At 40.9% G+C, this 17,180-nt stretch overlaps 1 protein-coding gene across 1 annotated transcript in view; it reads right to left on the bottom strand.

The window, feature by feature from the left end:
- Positions 1-17,180, bottom strand: part of KANK1 (KN motif and ankyrin repeat domains 1) — a 126,804-nt gene that overhangs the window by 68,877 nt on the left and 40,747 nt on the right. The window lies entirely within an intron of this gene.

Raw genomic sequence — 17,180 nt, 5'->3', positions numbered from 1 at the left:
ATTCAGGTCTGCCCTTCAATTTCTTCCAATGAAAAGTAGCATTGTTGAATTTCAATAAATGATTGCTGCTCTTCACCAGGATTTTACCCTCACATTGGCAATCAGGTATGCGGCAAGCATCCTGACTTAAGCTTATCCACTGTGTTTAATATTTCACATGTATAGAAGGATGCTGTATTTTTCTTAATTATAGATTAATTTTGATAATTTGATAAAGTTTCTTCAAGGTATGTGCAACTTGATACACCTATTCATCCACTGCCAACCCTTGACCAACAATGTGTAATTAGACCCAGTCATTTTAGCATACTTCTCAATATTTAGTAATTGCCACTCAGCAGAATCCTCCCCAGGCTTGTGTCTGAGGGAACAGCAGCAACACATCTTTAGAAGTGTGTAGATGAACACTCAGTCCAGGAGACCTCAGCTCTTCTGAGATGTAAGAGGAGAAATGAAAAGGAGAATAATGCAATAGTTTGCAACTCTGAAAACTGGCACCTCTTACACAAGCTTTCCAAATTTGGAATACACATTTCTCCCCAGCAAAAATGTGTGATGGACAAGCAATGAAAAGTGATTTTGCCATCACTAGAAAGTGATTTTTTTTAATGTTGAATATTTTCTATCATCAATCTTACGATTTTTCTAAATAAAACAATTTTCCCATTGAACTATCCATACTGCCATCTAGTGCAAGAAGCTGGGGTTTGGACTTTTTTTTTTTTTTTTTTTTAAAGATGAAACTGCTAGTTTTAAGGGAGCGTATTTTCAGCATGTTTCTGCCATACAAAGCAGCAGAAAGAGAAAAAAATTGCAAAACACTCCTGTGTTTTCAATGGCCAACACAAATATCTTCTACATTCGTAACTGCAAACCATAATAAACCAAAGTTGTGAGATCAACATTGCAAAAAAAGACTTGTTCACAGACCTAAATGAGAGTTTATTATTAAATCAGGTATTGGGAACAGAAGAGGTTTTTCTGTTCCCTTTTTAATAAGTACATCAATTATACAGACACACCAGGGTGTGTCTGGGAACCTAACAAAATCCATCCAGCAACTGTCAGCCCACGGGTAAAACACACAGCCTCACCCTGAAAGGATGGCAGATGTTACAACAAAATTATTATTTGCGTGTTACACTAATCATTACACTACATCTGAAGCCAAAGCTCTGCTGGCTGTCACAGCTGTCAAAAGCAAACTGCACAGGACAAGGGTTACACAGCTCTTGCTTCCTGCAAAGGCTTGTGAGCTGCTGCTGCCCAGGGCACAGAGTGCCAGGAGCCATCTCGGGTCAGCTTGTGCCCATCTCCCTGCTGGGGGCAAGGCAGGGATGTGGGACACAGCCCTGGTCACTTGGTGCTTTACACTCTGCCAGAGCTGGCCATCATGGGATGCTGAGGGGTTCACACTTAGGGACCTTCCTGGCCAGCAAGATGAGTAAGGAAATAACATTGCCAGCTAGTCATAGAGTCTGGCTGTTTCAGGCACCACTGTCTAGCATCCAAAAAAGATGCATAGTGTTGAGTATGGACTGGCTCCTAACCAAGGAGTTGTTGTGTCTTTAACGTTTAGCTCCCCCTTTAATATTAAGTGTAAGGGCCTTCTTCTGTCCAGGAGGGGAAGAGATGGAGTCCTTCCAAGAGCCGGGGTCAAAACTTAGTGACTTCTCCAAGTTAACCACTGCAGGAGCCTGCTGGCTTCCTGCACCAACTCATAAAGCGGATGAGGAAAATGATGAAACCTGCCTCTTGGATGATATGGCCAAGTTACGTGACATTTATAATCCATGATGCTTGCATTTCACTTGGGGTAAGTGATGCCTTAACAGGACCCTGAATGCATCTAGCTTTTACTATTCTGAGCTTTTCTATATGAAAAGCAGGAATGTTTGTACACAAATTAATGCTCTCCTCTTTATGGCATCAGAAAAAAACTAGCTGTGGAAAAAATCCTTACCATCAGCACCTGCTCACTTGTGATTTTTACTGTGCATTGAATTAGTCATTAAAAAATTATACTAGAAGATCTGGTGTCTAAATAAGGCTCCCTATGCATGGCTCTCAATCAGAAGAATAACACAATTACATTGCTCAGTAACCCTGTGAGATCAGAGTGCTTTTCTTGCTATGAAAGAATGGCTTTCCTTAGAGCAAGCCTTCTGCATGAGATTACTTCCCACCTTGGGACTGGAGACATTGAGAGTAGTGACCCAGTGATGCTGACTCTCGCAACAGCATCCCAGAAAACAATGGAAAGTTATTTCAATTTTGTTACAAAGAAATAAGTTCCACCAGTTTACAAAAATCAAACAGGTGTGGAGTCTAAAGTTTCTTAAGAAGGACAGCAGAAGGGCAGATAGAAGTGACTGGTGCCTTGTCCACACACAGCAAATTCTTTGCTAACTTACAGTCTCAAGGAGACACTGTACTTTTATCAGACATTAGAGTGTTTCTCTGTTGTCCTTTAAAAATCATTGGAGAGGATTCCATTGAGCAGGTAAGCATTTGTATACCATGGAAAGAGGTTGCTTTCTGTGCCACTTAGCTCACTTGCACAGCTGAACAGCTCAGAGAGGTAAGATCAGCAGTCAGTGGACATACCCCAGTCTGGCACTTTACTTTCAAGTGAAATTACAAGGTGTTTTCTTGGTAAAGGGACAGTCTACACCCAGGGACGTGGATTGCACTGCAGAGAACAGTAAGCTAGTCCATGGCACAGACAGCTGCCTGGTAAATCCTGTCATCTTTGTGACCAAAAGACTACAACTTGCTGTGCGTGGACAAGGCACCAGCCACTTGTATCTACCCTTCTGCTGTCCTTCAGCAATTGTTTAAAACTGCACAGATCCATTACCTACAGTTGAACCTTTATCCAAAAATAACTTTAAAAAATCCAACCCTCACCTTTGTGAACTTAGTAAAAAGTGTCTTAATGACACCATGGTAACTAAGATGACAGCAGTAGTTGCCCTGAAGGCAGTCAGCACTAGTTGCGCCCACCTGCAGAGGCCATGGTGGTTACCTGTTGGAGTCTCTTTCAAATTCACAGTGATCAGCTGGTACATTGAATTTAGGAAACTTTACCTGCATCTCTGTATCTGGGTCCCACCTAGCCACAGCCCATCAGGCTCCAGGCCATGTGGCCACCAGGTCACAACCTGGAGGGAAAATACTCAGGTCACCTAGCACCAAGCAGACTCCTCAGAGAGATTTTATCCTGTGAACAAATCCTACCGAAAAATTGATCAGTCATGAAGCTGGTGGGAAGGGAAGCAGTCTTTTGGTTTGGGAGGGAGGAGGATTTGGCAACTTCTTGGCCAGCTCACCAGATTGGCAACTCAGGTCTCACCATCTGCAGGCAGAGCTGATGAGTGGTGATGCTGCTGATGATATGGCAATTAAGAAATCAAACCTGAGCTGCAAGGAAGGAGAGGAATTTCACTGTCAGAGAGTTTCCTTCTCTCTCACACTAAAACAATGACTACTAAATGCTATGAAAAATTAAGCAAGTCTTTGTTAAATATGTAAAATCCCTAATCTCTGCTATTGTATGCACAAGCAGAACAGGATATCCTTGATTCCTGCTCCCCCACCCCCCATTCAGTGCTAGAAATACTCAAAATATTTCAAAATGGAAGAAAAAATATATATCCAGAAGTTACACAATCATATTTTTACATTTTAGCATGAAGGGTTCAACAGCAGCATAGAAAAACTAGTATTCTTCCTAGTATTGACCCATCAAAACAAGATTGGGCAGGAAGAAGAAATAACATATATTACAATATACTCCCCTACACCACATTTTAAGTATTCTCTGATTTCCATTTCAGGAATTTTTTGGAATTATGATCAAAGATATGACAATGCTGCTTGCCACTGTAGGGAGAAAATTCATGTGGCCAAAGCTCAACTGGAATTGAAGCTGGCCAGTACTGTGGGGGATAATAAAAAGTTTTTTTTTAAAATACATGAATAACAAAAGGTAGTGCAGAAGTAACATTGACCTGTTACAGTATGAATAAGATCAAAGAGGAATGAACTGTGAGATCTGCTGCACCAGTTGGACTATTGTAAATCTATGGGGCCTAATGGGACTCAGAGTATTTAAAGAGCTGCCTGATGTCAATGGTTTTGGGAATCCCAAAGGTCCCAATTGACTGGAAGCTGCTAACATTGTCCCAGATTCCAAGCAGGTCAAGAAGGATGAGCCTGGAAACTACAGACCTGTCACAGTCTCATTTCAGTGACTGACAAAATTTTGGGAATTACTCTGCGAGGTATTGAAAAACAACTGAAGGACAATGCAGTCATTGGTCACTGCTAAAACATGCTCATAAGGGAAAAATCATTCTTGTCAAACTTAATTTTATTTTATGACAGGGTAATCCACACAGCTGGTCAAGGGAAGATGAGTGATATTTGGAATTCAACAGAGGTTTTGATACTGTCTCTCACAGGATCCTTCTGGACATGTCATGCGATGGGTGAGCAGCTGGCTTAGTGGCCAACCACAGAGGGTTGCAGTGAATGGGGTGGCACCAGGCTGGTGACCTGTCACCAGTGGGCTTCCACAGGGCTCCTCCTTAGGGTCAGTGCTCTTCAACCTCTTCATAAATGACTTGAGTACAGAACTCAAAAGGATACTAAGCAATTTTGTTGACAGTTGGGAAGAGCTGTTGAAGGCAGAGAGGCCCAGCAGAGACACCTAGGCAATCACCAGTGACATGATATTTATAATAAAGACAAGTGCCACACCTAGCACCTGGGACACAGCAAGCCAGGATGTATTGACAGGCTGGGACACAAAAGGCTGGGAGAGCTGCCTCACTCTGTTGGGCCCTGGCTGATGGCAAGTTGAACACAGTCAGCAGTGCCCTGGCAGCCAGGAGGGCCAGCCGTGTCCTGGGGACATCAGGCACAGCATGGCCAGATGGACAAGGGAGGGGATTGTCCTGCTCTGCTATGAGCTGGGGCAGCCTCACCTCCAGTGCTGGGGGCAGCTCTGGGTGCCACAGTAAAAGAAATATAAAACTACTGGAGAATGTCCAAAGGAGGCCCATGAGAATGGTGAAGGGTCTTGAGGAGCAGCTGAGGTCCCCTGGTCTGTTCAGCCTGGAGGAAACTGAGGGGAGACCTCATTGCAGCTACAACTTCCTCATGAGAGGAAGAGGAGGGGCAGGCACCACTCTTCTCTGTGGTGACCAGGGGTAGGACCTGAGGGAATGGACTGAAGTTGTGTCAGGGGAGGTTTAGGTTGGATATTAGGAAAAGGCTCTTCACACAGATGGTGGCTGGCCGCTGGAACAGGCTCTCTAGGGAAATGGTCACAGCACCAAGCCTGACAGAGTCCAAGAGGCCTTTGGACAACACTCTCGGGTGACTAGTCACATGGTGATTATTGGTGTGTCCTGTGCATGACCAGGAGTTGGACTTGATGATCCTTGTGTGTACCTCCCAACTCAGGATATTCTATGAACTTTTACTGATGTGAGAGAAAATAAAAAAACTTCCATAATTAAAAAGACACTAAATATGTGGTTTAAAAACTATGAGCAGATTTACAGGAAGAAAATGTTACTCAGGTTTGCAGAAACTAGGGGATGTCAGGCAGGATAAAAAGAAAAATTAAAAATGAGGTGCATTCACAAAACCCAAATAGTTTGTGAAACTCCTTGCCACAGGATGTTATTGACTGTGCTAAAAGTCATCCATACTTAAAAACCTCAGATGGTTTTTAAATACAATGTATTTGTCCACCAAGGGCTATTGAAACAAACTAATAACCTTCTTGTGGCTTAAGACAGTTCTGGACTACAAATTGCTAGCGATTAGTGGTATATCCTAACAATTTACTGTGTGCCTACCCTGTTCTTATGTTATATTCCCTGGGCACTTTTCCCTTGTCGCTGTCAGGGAACAGACTGAACCCTGTGGACCTCAACCTGATCTGGTAGAGACAGACCTGTATAAACAAAACAGAATAAAGTGACAGAGGGAAAGCACCACTTCAGATCATTTCTTCCACTAGTGGCAGCCTTAACAGAAGTAGTTAAAAGTGACTGTGTAATTTCGAAGTATTCAGCCTCATCCTTTCATGGACAAATCCATGCTAAACTCTGCAACTCTAGAAAGAGCCCAAGGATAACGTAACATACCTGCACTTCTGTGAAAGCTTTCCAGACAGCTGGCTTCCTGATTTCCTTTTTTTTTTTTTTTTTTTTTTTTTAAATTTAATTTTGAATCAACACTTAGCATTTTTAAACAATTTGGAACAACATTTCAAAGAAGGCACAAGCTCTGCATCCCATCTCCAGACACATGCCAAAACTTATCCATAATTGCTAACTAAATTTCAAAGGCATGGAAATATTTTACTAGCTCTCCAGCAGGTTGTGCAAGTGTCCAGAGACAGACGTGGTTTGTGGGGGTGTTGTTCATCTACCAATAGGGCATTTCACTAAGGAATGTCTAACCTAAACTACACATTTGAGAGAAACCTGGCAAATCTACAGGTTATCACAGACTAGGAAATAAAGCATCTTTTCACTCCCACAGCAAACTGTGCTGAAAATTTGTTTTTATGAGATGGAGAGGAAAATCTGCGCACCTTTCTAATTATAATGATTTATTTATATACACACTATGTTATGAAAAACATTGTTTGCAAAGGAGGCCATCCTGTTGAACAGAGACTGAGAACATCCTTCAGGGCATACTCATGCAGATTTACACTGATATTACCTGATAGCTGAGTCCTAAAGCAGCCTGGCTCTTGAGAAAAACAGAGGTGCCTGCTGCCAAACTGCTGAGGCTGCTCACCGTCTCACGATTGTTACATAGACTCCTGGGAACTTCTGAAGGTTTCTTTGTTCATTCTTGGCTTTCTTCATTCCGAGTTTTGTATCTTGATGATTATTTCATGCAGCACCTTCTACTCGGCTGAACTACCTACTGTATGGCATCAGGATTTTCAGCAAGGGAAGGACATAGCCCTTAAGGAAAGCCAAGCCTCTGGAGCAGTTTTCTGCCCAGAATATTACTAACACTTAAAAACTAAAGTCTTAAATGTATTTATTTTAAAAACTGTCACACAGGTTTACCATGAATGTGCATGAATCCCAAAGTGCATCACCTGCCATTTGCAGGCAGAGGGGCAGCAGACTTGTATGCACAGAGTGCATGGTTCTCATTCAGGCATCTTGTGTCCTCATCACAAATGCCATGGATGAATCTCTGGATTTCAGTTAACTGCACTTACTGGACAGACCTATGAATTCCATCTCTGCTCACCTTTCTGTCCAGCTCACCCCTTGTGTTTTCCATACTAGGAAACAAGGAGGCTAGCAAAAGACTGGTTAATGAGTCATCCAAACACTTAGACTAATTAATACTCTTGCATACAATATTGAAGACAATGCAGAATGATTTGTATAATATTAACTGTGCAGTATTAACACTTTTCTTTTAAAACAATGCAGACTAGATTAAGAACACTCCTATTTTCACATTGATCAAAACTGTCAGTCTTGCAAGGCATCTGACAGTTAACAGATCAATCAATATACAGTATCTTTCTAGAGGACCTGAAGACTCATTCTGCACATTTTGGAAAGACTGACCAAGGACACTCCATCCTACAGAACAGACACAGCCATGAGTTGTGGAAAATCTTAAAGAGACCAAAGGAAGCATGTGGGTAACATGTAGAGACATGTAGATAAACACAGAGACAATGCTGCCGAGTCTATGGTGAGAGCAGGAACTGCTGCAGAGAGACATGGCAAGTACTGCACAGTGATAAAAACTCCTCAGGCCTCCAGACCTCTTCTGCAGGCAATCGCAGAAGGGGACTTTGGGATGACACAAGATTGCATGTGCCCACCAGTGAACGGCTGCCACACTCACTGGAGACATTTCTTTGCTCAAAGTGCAGAAGGCACGGGGAATTAGGAGCGGCATTGAAGTGCCACGATGGTGCCAGCTCTGCTGTCACACAGGTGTGCCAGGGAGGGCTTTGTCTAACTCCAGGGGTGGGATCCAGGCTGCTTGGGTGCTCTAGGACTGAGGGCAAATACTACAGCATACCTTTGATTTCCTTCCAGTTCAAGGCTGCATGTCTCAGTAGTCCATAAATAATGCCACAGTCCACCCACTCCCCTCTTCCCCCTGGCAAGAACATTTTTGGCAGCTTGGATATGGATCACTTAAAATCCCCTGGGAACTGTCTCACTATATATCACTACCTTTAATGCCTTCATTGTGAAGTGAACCATACTTCGGAAACCTTAAAGCCAAGTTTCAAAACTTGTGATTATTTTGGAAGCAGGTTGCGCTTTTATGCATAAATATTAGGACACAATAGAAAGACTGACAGAATTCATCAAGAAGCCAATATACACACATGGAGTTGCTTAAATGCAACTTTTAACCTTCTCATTACTCAAAACTTGGATGTGCAAATACATATGCAAAAACCTAATAAAATAAAAAAACTCCCAGCAAACCAACAGGGAGATTTCTCTCATATCCATTGTTGCTGTCATCTAAAACCTGCAACAGCTCTGCCAAAATAATTCTCTTTATTAAGGACAGAGCCTGTATAAAACACAGAAGAAACCAGGAGTTTCTTCTGCAAACTCAGGTACATTAGAGTTGCCAAACTGTCTTTCCTGTTTAGACAGTTTAGACTAATTTTCCCATGATCCATGTGTGCCTAAAGTCTTTGGTTTCCTTCCTAGGTTCCTCTGGTTGCCTTCCTTCCATACATCTGGTGACAGTCTTGTAATGGAGATTTATGAAAATGCTCTCAAGCATGAAGTACCACAGTGTTGGGATTAATACAAAATTCTCCTAACAAAAGAACATTCCACCAGTGCAAGAGTTGTTCATTACTAACCTGCAATGGCTGAAATTGTACAGCAAACTCTACTTATATACTTCCATATATCCTATACAGAGCATCAAATAAAGACAAAGTACCGAAGCAGTCTTGCAGAAATTAAACCATTTTGACAGAGCTCCCTAGTGTGTGCACTGTCACAGAAGACACATAGGGAATCATGCATACCAGATGTGTATGCAACATGTAGAAACTGTGTATGTTGGCTGAAATAAAAACATCAGTTAAATTTTCCTGCATACTATCTTTGGTAAGGCACCAAACTCCACAATAAATAACATTATTCCTTGTAACTTGTCTGTACTTTGCCACTGATATGTGATTCTTAGTCTCTCCGGTTTTTTAAATCTTATCTCCTCCCTTACAGAAACCCAAGCCAGCAGCCCTACTTTCCTTCATAAAGCTACTTGATACAAGTGGACCAAAAGGAAAAAAGGGCCCCATTTCCTCTGCAACCTCTCCCTTAAAAAGTGAGGCCTGGCATGTCAATTGCCAGGAAAACCAGCACCTCTGCTGCCAAGAGAGGAAGAGAGCAGAGCATGCAGAAATGCATCCCCTTGCAGACAGCCAGCAGCAGTCTGTAACTCCAGGGTCCTGCACACACCTCAGCTCATGGCTGTGGAAACAAGAAGTCTCTCTAGCCCTGACACTCTGCCTGAATCTGGTGGCACCCTGGCTCCCTTCCTACAAAGCTAATCAGGCAGATGCACAGTCAGATCTGCCACTTCCTCTGGTTTGTGCCAAGTCTTTAAGATGACAGCAAGGAACCAACAGAAACTTTTGCTCTACCTCCCTCAACTGTCACCAAAAAAAATTTGTTTGTCCTTCTTGCCATTCAGGGTCAAGGTAAGTCAACACTTCCAAGGCTTCTCCCTGGACTTGCACAGATATCCAAACTGTGGAGGGGTCTGGAAGATGAAGAAATGAAGTCTGTGGCTGTGCTGTATTGCTGCAGCCTCAGGAAGCAGAGAACTGTCAAATACAGTCATTATCTTACTTGCCTTCTCTCACAAATCTTCAGAGCAGCACCTGTGGCAGTACAGTGACAGGCAGTTTCAGCAGTGTCCCCTTTACATGGAAGACAACATCTAAAGATCAGTCTAGCCATCAGGCATAAACCATGTAACTGTCCCGGTGGTAATTCCAACATTTTTGAATTGCAGTTCTTACTTTGCAGGATTAATTGCCCAAATAATGAAATGGGACAGATTAATCCACTCAGTGGTTATCCCAGCATGCCTACACATTCAAAGGTGTGAGTATCACCTGTTCCCTCATTTTTATATCAGATTTTAATTTAAAGAACAAACAAGACAGCAGCAGCAGAATTTTGCTGCAGCCTTGCTCCACTTGGGAAGGAGTCATAAAGGGCTTTGTTACCTTTTTGGTTTCTAATGAAAGGACATTTTTTGTAATGAAACAGCATAATAATTTTGCAGTGCCTTGTAACAGACAATAATGCTACCTCCATCTTATTTCACTTGTGGAGCCTGCAACAGAGATAATTTTACAATAACAGAAATAAACAGAGACAGGACAGTATTTGCAGAACTATTCAAGATACCAAAACCTACCAGCTTTTGAGAAAGTCTGAACTTACGACTCTTGATTTGTTCTAATTGCCTCACAGGACACAAACACAGCTAATGCCTTTTAAAATTATCTTGCATATAGTTGAAAATGTTTTTCATAACTGCGAGCCACCTAATGCACACAGTCTGCCACATCTGCCCCAAGAGCAATTCCAGGCCTTGAAATCATCTTTATAGAGCACACATAGGAAAGCACACTGCTCCTACAGAGCTGTTACTGGGTTCATGACTTTGGGAACTGTGACACCTCAAAATCTCCTGAATTCCACAACAGTGTACCATTTTTAAAAACAGACTCAGATTAAGTGACAAAAGCAAACAGTTTTCCTTCAAAGAAGTTGATTTTCTTCCTAAACATGCACATTTTTCATGCAATGAATTATATTCGAGAAGAAAATCTCTTGCTTGCCAAAAGAAGAGGGAAAGCAATCAGAATGTGGCCATAGTCATGGCTATCAGTATCTAACATAGAGATGCCTGAAAAGCCTGTGCAGGTATTCTAAATTTTCCTGATCACACAGGAGGAAAGAAGATCACAGGTGCCCAAGATTATCCATAGTCTGATGAATAACAGTTTTATTGGTTACAGTACATGAACGAGAGACTGTATCCATGATCTTTGACATGCCTGAAGGTCATATCTCTAAGAGATTATTTTTATTGACCAAAGCATTAACAGCTACTGTCTCCTGAAATGAAACTGAGTAATTTTGCATTTCACTCTTCATTGCTTAAGAATCAAATGGATTTTTTCAATTGCACACTGGAACCCAGCACTCATGAATTTCTCTATGTGAAGGAAAAAAACCTAACAGTGGACATCAAAACAGTTAAAGCAAATTAGCACTGTCATGATGTTCTATTCTATTCATTACCCAAGTTCTCCCTCCAAGTCTTACTCAATTGTTTCATTTCACTAAAATGGTAGAAATCTTTATTTTGTCAGGTTAGTTTTCTGAACAGAATGCTGAATTAGCATTGCTCACGTTCCAAACTGTGCATTTATCTTGCTCTCCCTGTCTTTCCACAGCAGGACTGTCCTACCTTGCTCAGACTAGGAAACCTTTTCAGCTAAGGAACCTGATGGAGGACAGTCTTCAGTATGCAGAATTCAAACACATACTTTATTTTTCCATTTTCACTAAAGAAAAATATTGTCCTGGTATTCCTGTCTTCCTGTGACACCTGTCCAGCCCAATCTGTGCCTTCCAAAACCACAGCACAATACAAACATGTACTTTCTGCACTCAGTAAGAGTGGTACCTACTCAGTCCAAAAATATGGCTCTAAAACTTATGTTAAATATTTGCAGGGGGAAGCAAGGCCACTCTGTTTTTTAAGTCCAGTACTAAAGAATGGTGTAGGTTTTATAACCTCAGTATCTATGAGGTTGTCAATAGGGTAGGATATACAACTGCTAGATCTCATTGATAAGCTGAAGAACAAAAGAGCTTTGCAAGAACTGTGATCACTGACCATCTGCTGAGGTACTGCCCCCTGAGGTCACTCACCCCCCTACTCAACAAAAAGATCACAACCAAGGCTGTTCTCCAAGATGAGTGCTGCCATGTCTCTGCTGCACACAGGGCTGAGAAAGCTCAATAAACCTTGGCATGATATACCAGAAGATTGCCTAAAGTCTCCATCTCTTCCTTTCTTGCATGTGTTTTGTTGTATAGTTCACTAAGTGGGAGAGAATAACCTTATAGCTCTTTAAGTGACAGTTCCCTTAAGTCAGTTTCCTTGACTTATTTAATCCACTTCATGCCACTGCTTCTCAATGGGAACACTGGCAAAACAACATGCTGCAGCCATGCTAATGATAAAATATAGTTATTGAATCAGAATGATGTTCTAAAACACTCAGTGGAGAAAAAAATGAAGATAGATTCTAGAATGTACAGGGAAAACAGAAGAAAAAGATTACAGAACACTAAAAAATTCTTTTACTTTCCTTTTATTTTCTCTCATGATGAAGGAGGACCCATATGCAGCAAAACAACAAATAAAATCTTCTGCAAAGTTCTTGTGTTCTTACTGAAGCTTGTTTTGCTTTTCCAGTTATTCATTTCTCTAGTACCACCATAGTATTTATTGAGGTTTACAAACAAAAACAGTTGTAGGTTGTACAGATTAATTGAAATCAACACATTTCCAACTATAAACTAGTTTTAGCCACATCATTACTACACAAAAACTCACATTTGGGATTTACAAACTAGTGACAAATGGAATAGCTTTCATAATTTTAAACACATCTTTCATTTTATAAATTCTTCTCCCTCCTCATGAGAGACAGTTGTTCCTTGTTTCAGGAGTAGTCTTAGTCACTGCTAAAAATACATACAAACAACAGCATGACCTCTGTTCTGATATACTTGTTCTTAAAAAACCCAAAAACTTACAATGAACTCCATCTATCTCAGTAGAATATGAAGGGTTTGTCTGAAAATTGTTCAACACAGTAAAAGGCAAAAAAACCCCATTATATGAATCTTTATCAAAAACTAGCAGGAAGGCTAGAAGTCATTTCTGAGACACAGAATAATACTGTACCTCTGGGAACTACTTCTGACTTGATTTTTCAGCATTAAAAAAATAGTAGAATGGGACATAAGCATGTGATAGGAAATGTGTGCTAGCATCTTTACAAACAATTTGATGGGTGCCTTAAGATGGAATGGGTAGTAATATCTTTGAAATGGGTTTTAATGTCTCTACCAACTGCAAATTGCATGTTTGTTACAGAACCTAGACAGTTTGGCTCCTGAACTTCAGCATAACAGAAAAATGGGTCCAAACAAAGTCTACTCCAGGACCCAGACAGCCTGAACTTCAAAACTGACAGGCTCAAGCGGGCATATGGGGTAGGCAGTTTGGGAAGGCTGTACCAGGCTGTACCTTCACAGTACCTCAGCCAATGGGGAAATGAAGAGGGAAATGTGTGGCCGGGAGTTTAAGATAAAATGAGGTTGTGCCCTCTGAAATCCTGAGAGAGAAATCCTCACAGGCATGTGCCCCAGAGGACTCTCCACCTTTATTCGAATAAAGTTGCAGGGCTCCTTCATGGGCACTGGCTTTTCATAGTGTGATTTTCTGCACACATGAAATAGGTCATATTTGTTAATTTGGATTAAAATGCTATGAAAAATGTTCTTCTTGACCTTCTTACAGACTAGCTCTGAGATTTTGTGTGTTCAGTCTTCTGTATCAAGTAATGTAAATATCCTTAAATTTCTCAGAGACTGGTTTTCCACTGTGATTCTTACACACTACACTGCATCAAAAGACTTCACAAGTGGAACTGTGTTTGGGCTTGTGGTCCTCTCTTGAGACCTACTATCTCCTAAACATCCTTCCTATCCTATTCTTCCAGACTCTCACATAGTCCCTGTGCTTCCGCCTGTATTATTAATTTCTTCTATGAGAAGGATACATGCATTTGGAGATCAAAGTTCAGGGTAGAGTTCTCTGGGTGACAGCTGCTATGGTCAGCTCATATCTGACTTAAATGCAATCTGTCCATCACTCTCAGAGAGCCTTTTCAGAAGTGCCCTACCCAAAACCAGAAGATTTTGTAGTACTGCGTTAGGCAACTCTTAATTACCTACACAAGAGGAAGCATGCAAGTCAAACTCTGAAGCTCTTTACAGCTGAAATAATTGCTTTCAAAATCTGGGATTAGAGCTTGTTGCTCAATGCATTAGCAATCTAGAATTTTAAAATACCCCCAAAAAAACCAATTGCCCATCTCTAAAGCATGTGCAGAAATCTTTACATAATTCACATCAAAAAACATCTGTTCAGAAAACACTGTAAAGGCAGGCTAGCACCACAGCCAATGCTGAGCTAGGATAAGCTAAAGTAAATTACTTATGAGCAGCAAACCTGATACAAAATAGATGGCCATAGCTACAGAGTGAATCATCTCTCTCAGCTCCTTCAGATCAGCTCAGATCCCCGATTCCTCCTGTGTTTATAAGGCACTTTTGCCTTCAAAATTCCTTGAACTTCCAATCTGTTTTTTTTTTCCCAGGTGTCTTGGTTTGAAAAAAGACAGGTGTCTTTTTTTTAAGGGAGGCAGGAGCCTCCCTTAAAATGGAAAATGTAGTTCCTCTGCCTCTGAATTATTATAATTTTGAAATTAAGGGGCTCTCAGGCAAAGATATGGAAATAGGAATAACAGTTCTTTACTAGAAAAATTAAAATACAAATGCAGTAGTACAAAAAAAAAAAAATACCCTACTGGCAGAATCAGAATACAACCTGACACTCTGTGTGTCAGGGTGCTGGTAGCAGTCCCATTAAATGTTGGCTGCAGTCCTCCTGCAGTGACAGCTGTGGTTCTGTTGAAGCAGTGATCCTATAGAAGGGTGGAGTTCTCCTCTGAAGGTCCAGTGGTGGTGTAGATGGGTCTGGTCTTCCTCTGGGAATCCAGTGGGAAAAGGCTGCTCTGGTGTTCTAGACTATATCCAAGTAGGAATGCTTGGCTCCGCCCCCTGGGTGGAGCATCTCACAATGGGGTGATGTAACTTTTATCAGTCATTTATTGGTCAACTTTTATGCAGTGAGACTCAATGGCTCATTAACAGAAGATATTTCCCAGAGGGAGGATTGGTTGGGGAAGAGATAAAGAAAAACCCCACACCTGGTTTTAACAGGTGGCCCAAGTAAGAGAAAACAACTGCCCCAGCTCTAAGAGCACACAAGATGGCAAAAGAATACACACTCCAGCCACATCTTGTAACCCAAGGCACTAGGTGTCTACAAGAAAACCGATTTCTAAAACAGTTCAAACAATTACTCATTGACTACCGATAGATCATAAATTGTTTCAGATACCTACCAAAGGACACAATGCCCTAGTAGCCCCCTTCTTTTTAACATAAAGAAAAATTGGTTTATGTTGCACAAAAAGAGATTTCCATTTTAAATACATTACTTTTTCTTACCTCTATGTATTTTCAATTAAAAGAGAAGCCCAGCTAACCATCCTCAACAAAGGCACATTGTTGTGCATTTAAACCTGTGACTACCTGCTTAGTTTGCTCTCAGTCATGACTAAAAGGAATGTTACAGGTAAAACACACAGCCTAAAGTTAAATAAATATAGACACAAAAAATAATGAGATGCATACTTCTGGTGTAAAGTTGCATTAACCAAGCCAAACTCCTCCCTGGACTGAAATGCCATCAATTACTGACTTGGAGGGGCAGTCACCTGGATTCCCCATCTCTCTTTAAAACACTGAAATGCACTTTTTTATTATTATTTTTAAAGCAGAGGAAGCTAGAATTTGAAGCAAAATGAAGGGAGCCATTAACCTGAAGTGATATGACAGAGAGACAAGTTTAGGGTAGTAGCATTTCTCACAGATGAAGGGTAACCTGGCAAAAAATCCTTTCCTCTTTCCTACAGTTTCTAATTTGGTCAGAACAAGCCATAATCCATCCTTCACAGAAGACAGACTTAAAATAACATCTCTTGCAACTCTGTTGAATTTGGCACAGGAACTCTTTTACCCTTTGGGAATCATGGACACATTCCAGCAACGGAATGGAAAACATATTTTTAACCAACTTTTTTAAACTTAGTCTGAAGTTTAAAAATTGGTTCAGAAAAATCAACAATGAAACATTGCAGGTTTACTTATCAGATAATTAACTTTAAAACTTTTGATGACTATTTCAACATTGTAACTATTAGTCTTTAAAAAAACTCAAGGACAAATTTTCCTTTTACACCCCAGGGACTGCCAAATACATTCAGCTAAAATAACGCCTAAGTGCGTGTGCCCAGATGTGTCCTGCATGTTGATGACACTGTTAACATCTGAAATTTCATTCTGATCTTTGGGAAGCAACAATGTGCATCTTTATTTTGCACCCTTCTTTATCATAGAAGACAATTTATAGTTGCTGTTGCACCTCTACTGAGCCTGCTGTGGAAGAAAGGCAACAAAAGATGCTAAAACATTCGAGGCCAAGGCAAAGAAAACAGAAAAAAGCTGCAACAAAACCTGAAATCACTTGTGATTTCACTCCAAAGAAAACCACAGGCTCCTTAAAGTGGTATGTACCTCTAAACTGTTGGGGGGAAAATTCCTTGGGTATAATACATATTAAGCCCAGTCATTCATAGTGTACCTTTAAAAGTGAGTTCTTCAGCCTATTCTGCATCTTGAAACCTCACATGCCAGCACTGCCTTTGCTATAGGCAGCCTACAGAAAGTTTTCAGGAATGCAATTTGTCTAGCACAAAATAAATAGAACACCAGAAACAAACCTGCATTTTTATACCCCAGGTACCAAAGAACATGCCAGGTTAAAACAGAAGGAGGAATGGAACCTTGAAGAACAGCTGAGGATCATGCTAGATCCAAACTTTATTTACTCAATTTTCTATTTCATAGCAAATTACAGCACTTAAAAAAAAAAACAAAAAAACACCAGATCATGTTTCAGATACTTAAAGCTTGCAGTGAGGCAACACATAACCACTCATTCAATTATTTTGTAATTAGCCAGAGGTGTAATCATTTTCCCAAACAACATAACTCAGTTTTTCCCTACCTAGTAATTTTTCTGCCATATAATGTTTTGCTTTTACTGCATCCAGCTTAAATATATTTACTTTGATGTATACTGGGAAAATCTATGCTGCCATCCCCCAGCACCTC

This window comes from Lonchura striata, chromosome Z, assembly GCF_046129695.1.
Source record: "Lonchura striata isolate bLonStr1 chromosome Z, bLonStr1.mat, whole genome shotgun sequence".
NCBI classification, from domain to species: Eukaryota; Metazoa; Chordata; class Aves; order Passeriformes; family Estrildidae; genus Lonchura; species Lonchura striata.
The sequence above is the reverse complement of the archived record's forward strand: the minus strand, read 5'-3'. Positions and strand labels throughout refer to the sequence as shown.